Genomic DNA, 10,733 nt, shown 5'->3' on the forward strand with positions numbered 1-10,733 from the left:
ATCGACATCCATATTAACCCCTATACTCACACGGATGATATTCGAGTGAACATTTGGTAATCATATCTTATTCCTTTTGCTTCACGATATGTTACAAAACCTGAAGTGAGATATATGGGTATCCCCATGAGATCAACACATGGTCACTATACCGGTCTTCCTCCTTATCGATTTTTGTTTCTTTTCTTGTTCTCGTGTTCCGGCATCCCCATGATTAATTCAAGCCGTGTCTGCCCAGACGTGGACGGATGCCGTCAATCAAGACGGCACTACGAATATTTGTCCATCGTCAGAGGAGAAAATTCAAGTCTCGAGCTTTCTAGTGATCTAGTCTCTCGTCATATGTTACCATGAAGACGTAAGTTGTAGTTGTGATCACCCTATTACAGATGACGTTGGAACAATATGAAAGTGCATCGTCCAGTATGGAGTGACTCGATACTCTCATGGTCTAAGGAATCATACATACGTTAACTCTTGTGTTATGGACTATAGACTTTTGACGATTTCATCTCTAAGTATAACATACAACTTGGGTCAATTCAACACGAGTGTTCTATCAACATTGTTCTCTCAAATGTTATTGGCATTAATGGCATGCCCTTGATTAGGAAAACAAGACTAGCATTAACACTTGTGCTAGTCGTAGAGGAAAGACTAGGAATCTTGTTTTAGCGTTTATAACTCTACACGTGCTTATGGGTTTTCCTCTAAATCACATATTGAAGAACCATAGTAGTTATAGGACAGATGATAAACATTAATTATATACTTGGAAATAAATAATACTTAAATATTATTGCCTCTAGGGAATATTTTCAATAGTCTCCCACTTGCACTAGAGGCAATAATCTAGTTTAAATAACTATTTTTACACCAATGTAAATCCAGTGTTGTTCATGTTTTGCTTGTGGTAGAGGCTTCATCATTGGGTCGGACACATTAAAATCCGTGTGAATCTTGAGTACTTTCACTAAACATTCTTCAAAGCGATATCGAATAAGGTGGTACTTGCTTGAATATGCCTGGACTTTTGGCGGGACTTTGGCTCCTTGCTTGAGCCACGACGTCGCTATTGTCACAATAGAGCCCCATGGGGTTCAACGCACTTGGAACCATAGCTAGTTCTTGAAGAAACTTCTTGATCTAAACTGCCCCCTTTGAAGCTTCTAAAGATGCAATATATATTTTGCCTCCGTATAGAATCCACAATAGTGTTTTGCTTGACACGTTTTCAAACCACTGCACCACCGTTGAGAGTGAAAATGTAGCTCGATTGAGATTTGTAGTCATATGTATCAATCATGAAGGTAGCATCCTTGTAACCACTTACAATGAGCTCTTCATCACCTCAAAGACAAGGATCATATCCTTAGTCCTTTTGAGGTACTTTAGAATAGTTTTAACTGATGCCCAGTGAGCCAATCCTGGATCAATTTGGTATCTGCTACAAACACTTAGCGCATAAGAAACATCGGGTCTTGCACATAGCATGGAGTACATAATACAACCAACTATCCAGGTATATGGAACAATACTCATATGCATGATAACCCACAAGTATAGGGGATCGCAACAGTTTTTGAGGGTAGAGTATTCAACCCAAATTTATTAATTCGACACAAGGGGAGCCAAAGAATATTTTTAAATATTAGCAGTTGAGTTGTCAATTCAACCACACCTAGAGACTAAATATCTATAGTAGAGTGATCAGTAGCACACTAGTATGATAGTTTGATAGCAGTAGCAATGATAGTAATAGTAACAGTAACAATAGTAGTAGTAGTTTTGCAGCAGGTGTAACAGTAGTAACCGTAGTAGTGACTTAGCAAGAATAATATGTGAAAAGCTCGTAGGCATTGGATCGGTGATAGCATTGGATAATATTCATCATATAACAGTCATAACCTAGGGTGACACAGAACTAGCTCCAGCTCATCGATATAATGTAGGCTGATAACCCACAAGTATAGGGGATCACAACAGTTTTCAAGGATAGAGTATTCAACCTAAATTTATTGATTCGCCACAAGGGGAGCCAAAGAATATTCTCAAGTATTAGCAGCTGAGTTGTCAATTCAACCACACCTGAAAGACTTAATATCTGCAGCAAAATATTTAGTAGCAAAGTAGTATGGAAGTAACGGTAATAGTGGCAAAAGTAACAATAGCAATATTGTAGCAATTGGAACAGTGGCAACGGAAAAGTAACTTAGCAAAGATCAATATGTGAAAATCTCGTAGGCAATGGATCAATGATGGATAATTATGTCGGATGGCATTCATCATGCAACAGTTATAACATAGGGTGACACAAAACTAGCTCCAATTCATCAATATAATGTAGGCATGTATTCTGAATATAGTCACACGTGCTTATGGAAAAGGACTTGCATGACATCTTTTGTCCTACCCTCCCGTGGCAGCGGGGTCCTATTGGAACTAAGGGATATTAAGGCCTCCTTTTAATAGAGTACCGGACCAAAGCATTAGCACTTAGTGAATACATGAACTCCTCAAACTACGGTCATCACCGGGAGTGGTCCCGACTATTGTCACTCCGGGGTTGCCGGATCGTAACACGTAGTAGGTGACTATAACTTGCAAAATATGATCAAGAACACAAATATATTCATGAAAACATAATAGGTTCAGATCTAAAATCATGGCACTCGGGCCCTAGTGACAATCATTAAGCATAGAAAAAGTCATAACAACATCAATCTTAGAACATAGTGGATACTAGGGATCAAAACCCTAACAAAATTAACTCGATTACATGGTAAATCTCATCCAACCCATCACCGTCCAGCAAGCCTACAATGGGATTACTCATGCACGGTGGTGAGCATCATGAAATTGGTGATGGAGGATGGTTGATGATGATGATGGCGACGGATTCCCCTCTCCGGAGCCCCGAATGGACTCCAGATCTGCCTCCCCGAGGAAGAACAGGGCTTGGCGGTGGCTCCGTATCGTAAAACGCGATGAATCCTTCTCTCTGTTTTTTTCTCCCCGAAAGAGAATATATGGAGTTGGAGTTGAGGTCGGTGGAGGTCCAGGGGGCCCATAAGGTCGGGTGGCGCGCCCCCACCCTTGTGGCTAGGGTGTGGGCCCCCTTCACTTGATTCTTTCGCCAATATTTTTTTATTCCAAAACTTATCTCCGTGAAGTTTCAGGTCATTCCGAGAAATTCTTATTCTGCACAAAAATAACACCATGGTAATTCTGCTGAAAACAGCGTCAGTCCGGGTTAGTTCCATTCAAATCATGCAAGTTAGAGTCCAAAACAAGGGCAAAAGAGTTTGGAAAAGTAGATACGACGGAGACGTATCAACTCCCCCAAGCTTAACCCATTGCTTGTCCTCAAGCAATTCAGTTGACAAACTGAAAGTGATAAAGAAAAACTTCTACAAACTCTTTTGATCTTGTTGTTGCAAATATGTAAAGCCAGCATTCAAGTTTTCAGCAAGGATCATGAACTAACCATATTCATAATAACATTTAGGTCTCACATTTACTCATATCAATGCCATAATCAACTAGCAAGCAATAATAATAAATCTCGGATGACAACACTTTCTCAAAACAATCATGATATGATATAACAAGATGGTATCTCGCTAGCCCTTTTTGAGACAGCAAAACATAAATGCAGAGCACCCCTGAAGATCAAGGACTGACTAGACATTGTAATTCATGGTAAAAGAGATCCAATCACAATCATACTCAATATAAATTAATAACAATGCATACAAATGACAGTGGTGCTCTCTAACTGGTGCTTTTTATAATAGGATGATGACTCAACAATAAAAGTAAATAGATAGGCCCTTCGCAGAGGGAAGCAGGGATTTGCAGAGGTGCCAGAGCTTGAGTTTTGAAATAGAGATAAATAATTTTTGAGTGGTATGCTTTCATTGTCAACATAACAACCAAGAAATCTCGGTATCTTCCATGCTACATACATTATAGGCGGTTCCCAAACAGAATGGTAAAGTTTATACTCCCCCACCACCAACAAGCACACTCCATGCCTGGTCTGAAAGAACGGGTATCGTCCAACTAACAACAGTCCTGGGGAGTTTTGTTGCAATTATTTTGATTTGATTTGAGCATGGGACTGGGCATCCCGGTTACCAGCCATTTTCTCATGAATGATGAGCGGAGTCCACTCATCGTGAGAATAACCCACCTAGCATGAAGATATTGACAGCCCTAGTTGGTACATGAGCGATTCGAGCATACAAAACAGATTACCATTTGAAGGTTTAGAGTTTGGCACTTGCAAATTTACTTGGAACGACAAGTAAATACCGCATATAGGAAGGTATGATGGACTCATATGGAACAACTTTGTGGTTTATGGAAGTGGATGCACAAGCAGTATTCCCGCTTAGTACGAGTGAAGGCTAGAAAAAGACTGGGAAGCGACCAACTAGAGAGAGACAACAGTCAGAAACATGCATTGGGATTAACCAACATTGAGTGCGAGCATGAGTAGGATATAAATCACCATGAACATAAATATCGTAGAGGCTATGTTGATTTTGTTTCAACTACATATGTGAAAATGTGCCAAGTCAAGCCACTCGAATCATTCAAAGGAGGATACCATCCTATCATACTACATCACAACCATTTTGATTTTTCATGTTGGCACGCAAGGTAAACCATCATAAACTCCTAGCTAATTAAGCATGGCATGAGTAACTATAATCTCTAATTGTCATTGCAAACATGTTTCATTCATAATAGGTTGAATCAGGTACGATGAACTAATCATATTTACAAAAACAAGATAGGTTGAGTTCATACCAGCTTTTCCTCATCTTAATCATTTCATCATATATCGTCATTATTGCCTTTCACTTGCACGACCAGACGGTGTGGATAATAATAATAGTGCATGTGCATTGGACTAAGCTGGAATCTGCAAACATTTATTCAAAGGATAAGACAAGGTAATGATTAACAATAATGCATATGAGAGCCACTCAACATTTTCATCGTGGTCTTCTCCTCTCGACCCCCAAAGAAAAGAAAAGAATTTGAAAGAAACACACTGAAATATTTTTGGAGTTTTTGTTTTTCTGAAGAAAGTAAAAGAACAACGAGAAAAACTATTTACATGGGAAAACTCCCAACAAGCAAAAGAAGAACGGGAAATCTTTTTGGGTTTTCTTTTAATACTACAACTAAGAATGCATAGAAGGGAAATAAACTACAACCAATTTTTTGGGTTTTTTTCTTAAGGTTTATCAAACACATAAGAAGAAAGCGGGTAAAATAAATAAACTAACATGGATAATACAGTGAACAAGTATGAGCGCCGACAACTAGAATGAGTGTGTGGACATGAATATAATGTCGGTGAGAAATACGTACTCCCCCAAGCTTAGGCTTTTGGCCTAAGTTGGTCTACGCCCATGGATCAAAGTATCCCTCTCCGGTGTACTGAGGAGGATCCTGGGGGTTCCACTGGTTAGCGAGCTCCTGTGGCTCCCACTGATAAATAGACTCCTGGTATGGATTAGGTGATGGCTCTGGCTCAGGAGGTGGGGATCGTGTCCCCTCCCAGTATGCATGAATGTCCGCGGGTAAAAAAAAGTACCTGCTTGAATGAATATCAAACAAAATAGGTGTAGGCAAGGTAATAATCTAAAAGGTGACCTCGCTAAATACCATGTTATAAACAAGTCTCTTTTCCTCATCATGGCGAATAAACTTATGTGCTACCATGCTGTCATAATCTAAATGTATAGTGGGTAGCAATTTCTCCTCTTTTTCATAGTGCCTAATGGGTATCTCAAAATGTTTAGCAAGGCGGGAGGCAAAGATACCTCCAAAAATAGGACCCTTTGTACAGTTTAAACTCAACCGTTTAGCGACAATAGAGCCCAAACTGTAAGTTCTATCTCTATGTAAAGCGTGGCGCAAAATGGCGAGGTCAGGGGCACTAAGGCCTCCACTCTCTCCACGACCAATTAAACATCTCCCAGCGAATAATGAGTAATAGCATAAAACAGGAAAATGTATACTAGCCACTCTCGCTCCCGACACTCCTCTGTTTTCCCCTATGCTAATCTCATGAATAAAACTTTCCACATCACTAGGACGTGGTTCCTCGACGCTACCTTCATAAGGTAATTTACAAACCTCACAAAAGTCATAAAGCGTCATTTCTTTGTACTCATCATATAAGTGAAAATCTACCATGGGTGGTGATCTCCTAGCATGAAAATGAAAATTTTGCACGGAAGTATTAGTGAGTAGGAGATACTGATCACAATGGTCGAGGAAGAAGTCGGTGATGCCTGCAATCCCAGCCAAATAATATAAATCATCATAAATTCCGGCTACTTGTAAGAATGCATCACATGGCCATTCACACGACCAAATCTCCGTGGCGCGAGGAAGATTATACTTGGGCTTTTCCTTCTCCTCATTTTCTTTTTCCTTCGAACCCCGGCTTGAGGAACCTCTCAACAATCTCCTCATCATTTTCTTCCTCTGAGAATTTCTGAAAATTTTAGTGACTCAAAATAAAAGTGAACCAAACTCAACAAAATTGATAGCAACTACCCCTACAAGTGCCTAGAGGCTATAACATGCATCAAAACTACTTTGGACCATATAAATTTGACACGCAAGCTCAGAACAAGGTCACCACAACAGCAAAAATTTGCAATGAATAAAGCACTGGAACAAAAACTAATTGGACCATTGGAGGAGTCACATACCGAAGAACAATGCCCCAAAGTAGTTTCGTGAATGGGGCTTTGAGCAAGGGGATCGAAATGGCAGCAAGATGAGCAAGAACACGAGTTTGGGCTATGGAGTGATTTTTTCTGGAGGAAGAAGGAGTGGATGGGTGCTGGAATAAGTGGTGGGGGCCACGTGGGGCCCACAAGGTCAGGGGGCGCGCCCAGGAGGTGGGTGCACCCTCCACCCTTCTGGCCAGCTGGTGAGGCCCCCTGGTGTGTTCTAAGTGCCAGAAATTCAAAAATATTCCAGAAAAAATCATAATAAATTTTCAGGGCATTTGGAGAACTTTTATTTTTGGGACATTTTTTTATTGCAAGGATAATTCAGAAAACAGACAGAAAATACTAATTTTGCTTTATTTAATCTAAATAACAGAAAGTAAAAAGTTGGTACAGAGAGTTGTGCTTTCTAAATTCATCCATCTCATGCCCATCAAAAGGAATCTATTAACAAGGTTGATCAAGTCTTATTAACAAACTTCTTCCGAATGACATGAAACCAGAGAACTTTTGAATAACACCAGGTTACCTCAACGGGGATATGCATGTCCCCAACAATAAGAATATCATATTTCTTTTTGGCAGTAGGTAGAGGGAATTCAAAACCTCCAATAGTAATAGTTGAAAATTTTCCAATAGAATTGATACTATGAACTTGAGGTTGTTTCTTCAGGAGGTGTACCGTATGCTCATTACCATTAACATGAAAAGTGACATTGCCTTTGTTGCAATCAATAACAGCCCCTGCAGTATTCAAAAAGGGTCTACCAAGGATAATCGACATACTTCGTCCTCGGGAATATCATGAATAACAAAGTCCGTTAAGATAGTAACGTCTGCAACCACAACAGGCACATCCTCACAAATACCGATGGGTATAGCAGTTGATTTATCAGCCATTTGCAAAGAAATTTCAGTAGGTGTCAACTTATTCAATTAAAGTCTACGATACAAAGAGAAAGGCATAACACTGACACCGGCTCCAAGATAACATAAAGCAGTTTTAACATAGTTTCTTTTAATGGAGCATGGTATAGTGGGTACTCCTGGATCTCCAAGTTTCTTTGGTATTCCACCCTTAAAAGTATAATTAGCAAGCATGGTGGAAATTTCAGCTTCTAGTATCTTTCTTTTATTTGTAACAATATCTTTCATATACTTAGCATCCGGAGGCATTTTAAGCATATCAGTCTTGCATCCCTCGATCGCTCAAGCCGACCTCGCCTCTGGAGCCCACCGGTGCCCTCGAGCCTGTCCCTCTCTTTATCCATCCTTTGGCATCTGTCGTGCGCCCACCAGGATAATTGGCGCCCACTGTGGGGCAGCTTGATGTCCCGGCCGGAGACATGTTCCAGACGGGGCCCTTCATTGATTCCGGTGAGCACACCGCACCCGGCGCATCCCCCGTGCTCGGCACGCTGACGACCAACATCATCGACGTGCTCACCACTTCCTTCACCGCGCTGTGCATCTCCAACGTGCCCGCGGCTGACGAGTACCCCAGCGGGGTGCTCGACGTCTCCGACTCACCCGTCCCCCTCGGTGACGACGTCTCCGCCGGGGCGGCGGATCTCTGCGTACGGGTGGAGGTGTTTGCCGCCGACACCGGCTCCACTTCATCCAGCGCTGCGAGGAAGGCCGCCGAGGCCAGGGGCGCAGCAGAACACGTCAATGTGCCCAACCCGCTGTGCGCCATGATGCAGAACCTCCTCGTCCCCATCTCCACCAACGTCAATGTCACCAACGACGCCGAGGCTTTGGCTCAGCTCGAGGAGGAGTGCAAGCGCCTGCTATACGAGGCCGAGATGCTCGCTACCACGCAACGCCGGCTGGAGTCTGTTCAGCGGAAGCGCGACACCGCGTACGGCTTCAGGCCGGCCGCTGCCAAGCCCAGCCGGGTGGCCGAGGTGCGAAACCGCGGCAGCACCATCGGTCGCGCCCTGGGTGCGATCCCGCTCATCTACGACACCTCCGTCAAGAATATGCGCGCCGCGCAGGCGGCCGCTGTTGGCATGGAGCAGCTGCAGGGCGAGGAACTGAAGGACCGCCTGCAATGCGTGAACGAGCTCCTCGACGCCGCGAACACGCAGCAAGACCGCCTCGACCGTCCAGCGGGATCCGTATCGCACCACATCAAAGACCCCGAGCAGCAGAACACGGTGTCCTTGCCACCCAACGAACCTTACGCCGGCCGCACCTGAACCCGGCGCAACTGCGCCCCGACGACCGGTGATGGCTTGGGCGACGGGCCAGCTCTGGAAGACCGACGCAGGCAAGATCTTCCCCCGCAATCCGGCTACTGTCGGTGTTCTGGGAACGGGGGTTCCCAGACTTGCCTGCCTGCGGCCCACGGCGTGGCTAAGTCAGCGGGCCGTACGGCCCATCTTCATCAACAAGGCATCCAAGACCCTCGCGAGGCGGATGACGCAAGACCTCCCTAGGAGTGGCCTAGCCAGGCAGGCTCACGAGGAGCGGAGATATCAAGGCGGGGCAAACCTCACGAGGCTCTCGTGACGTGAGCCATGACGATCGGCACCAGACGGGCGCCAGCGCACGCAGCGTCGTTGTTTCCTCTTTGGTGCTAAGGAGGCAAGCGCAGGCGAGGAGTACCGAGGCATCAGGCAAAGGTTGCCATATCGGTGCAACGAGACCAAGACTATAAGGACGGCAGGACGGAGGTCATCGTGGAGCCCAAGACGGCGTCACCACCAGAGCCTTTCGCAGGCGAAGACCACCTTTGTCAGGATAGCTTGTACTAGCTGTCCCCCTTCAAATTTGCCCGCCGTTGTTGGCTCCCTTCCCGCTCAATATTTGGGGAGAGGACCAGGGCCTATATAAGTAGAACTAGCCACCGCAGTAGGGGCATCTCAGCTTGATCTGATCTGATCGAGAGCCGAACCTAGCCACAAGAACACCTCAACCTCAGGAGGCTGTTCTTCCCCTTGTACTGTTCATCGTCAGCCCAAGAGGCAATCCACCACCGCCACACTGGAGTAGGGTATTACACCACAACGGTGGCCCGAACCAGTATAAATCTCGTGTCTTTCTGTGTTGTGAGTTCGTCGAGTTCATCCGCGAGATCTTAGTGAGCTAGGGCATGGATCGCTAGGAGGGAAAGACTTCGCGCGCACACCAGAGTTCGAACCTTAAGGGTTTTGCCGGAACCCCACATCCGACATTTGGCGCGCCAGGTAGGGGTGCGCCGGAGTTTCTTCTCCGCCAATCGACCCGCCGACGCTCCGCGGCCACGATGTCCGGCGACCCAAGGGCTGACTCCGACCGCTGGGCAGCCTGGCCGGCCCGGGCGGTGCCACCTACCCACGAAGCCCTCGACCCCGCGTTCCAGGCGGCGCGAGCGCCGTCCAACGCTGCGGGGCGCGGACGGCGCGGCCAAGCGTCGTCCACCCTCACCCCGCGGCAAGTGCGAGCCGCTGCAAGGGTGGCAAGCCACGCCGCAGCGACGGCGCCGCATTCACGGCGGGAGCAGGCAAACATGCGAGCAGCACTCACGGTGGCGCGAGAGCTGCTGCGGTGCCAGCTGATGGAGAGCGGCCGGGATGCACTGCTGGAACGCGTTGCCGAGCTGCTGGATGCGGCAGCGTCGGGAGCACCGCCTTTCTGTCATCAGCTTCCTCCTCAGGCCAATACAGGGTCTCACGGCGGGCCCCGCCGCAACCACGCGCCATCAGGTGCGCCAGGGGGCTTCGTCAACACCAGCACGGCCGGCGGCGCCGGGGGCTCTGCCGCCCCCATGCCGCCCGCGACAAGCATGAGCACAAGCGTCGCCTCCCATGGCCCAAGTGGGATGCCGCGCTATCATCCTCAGGACGCCACGCTGGGCCGGGCGACATGGAGTGTGGGGCACTACGGCGAGGTGTTCGGGGTGACGGCCCCGGAAGCCTACGTGCCCCGCATGATGGACCAGGATTACGCACAGGAGGACGATCCTGGCTCGTTCATCGGAGA

Source organism: Triticum aestivum, chromosome 4D (assembly GCF_018294505.1).
Source record: "Triticum aestivum cultivar Chinese Spring chromosome 4D, IWGSC CS RefSeq v2.1, whole genome shotgun sequence".
In the NCBI taxonomy this organism is placed as follows: Eukaryota; Viridiplantae; Streptophyta; class Magnoliopsida; order Poales; family Poaceae; genus Triticum; species Triticum aestivum.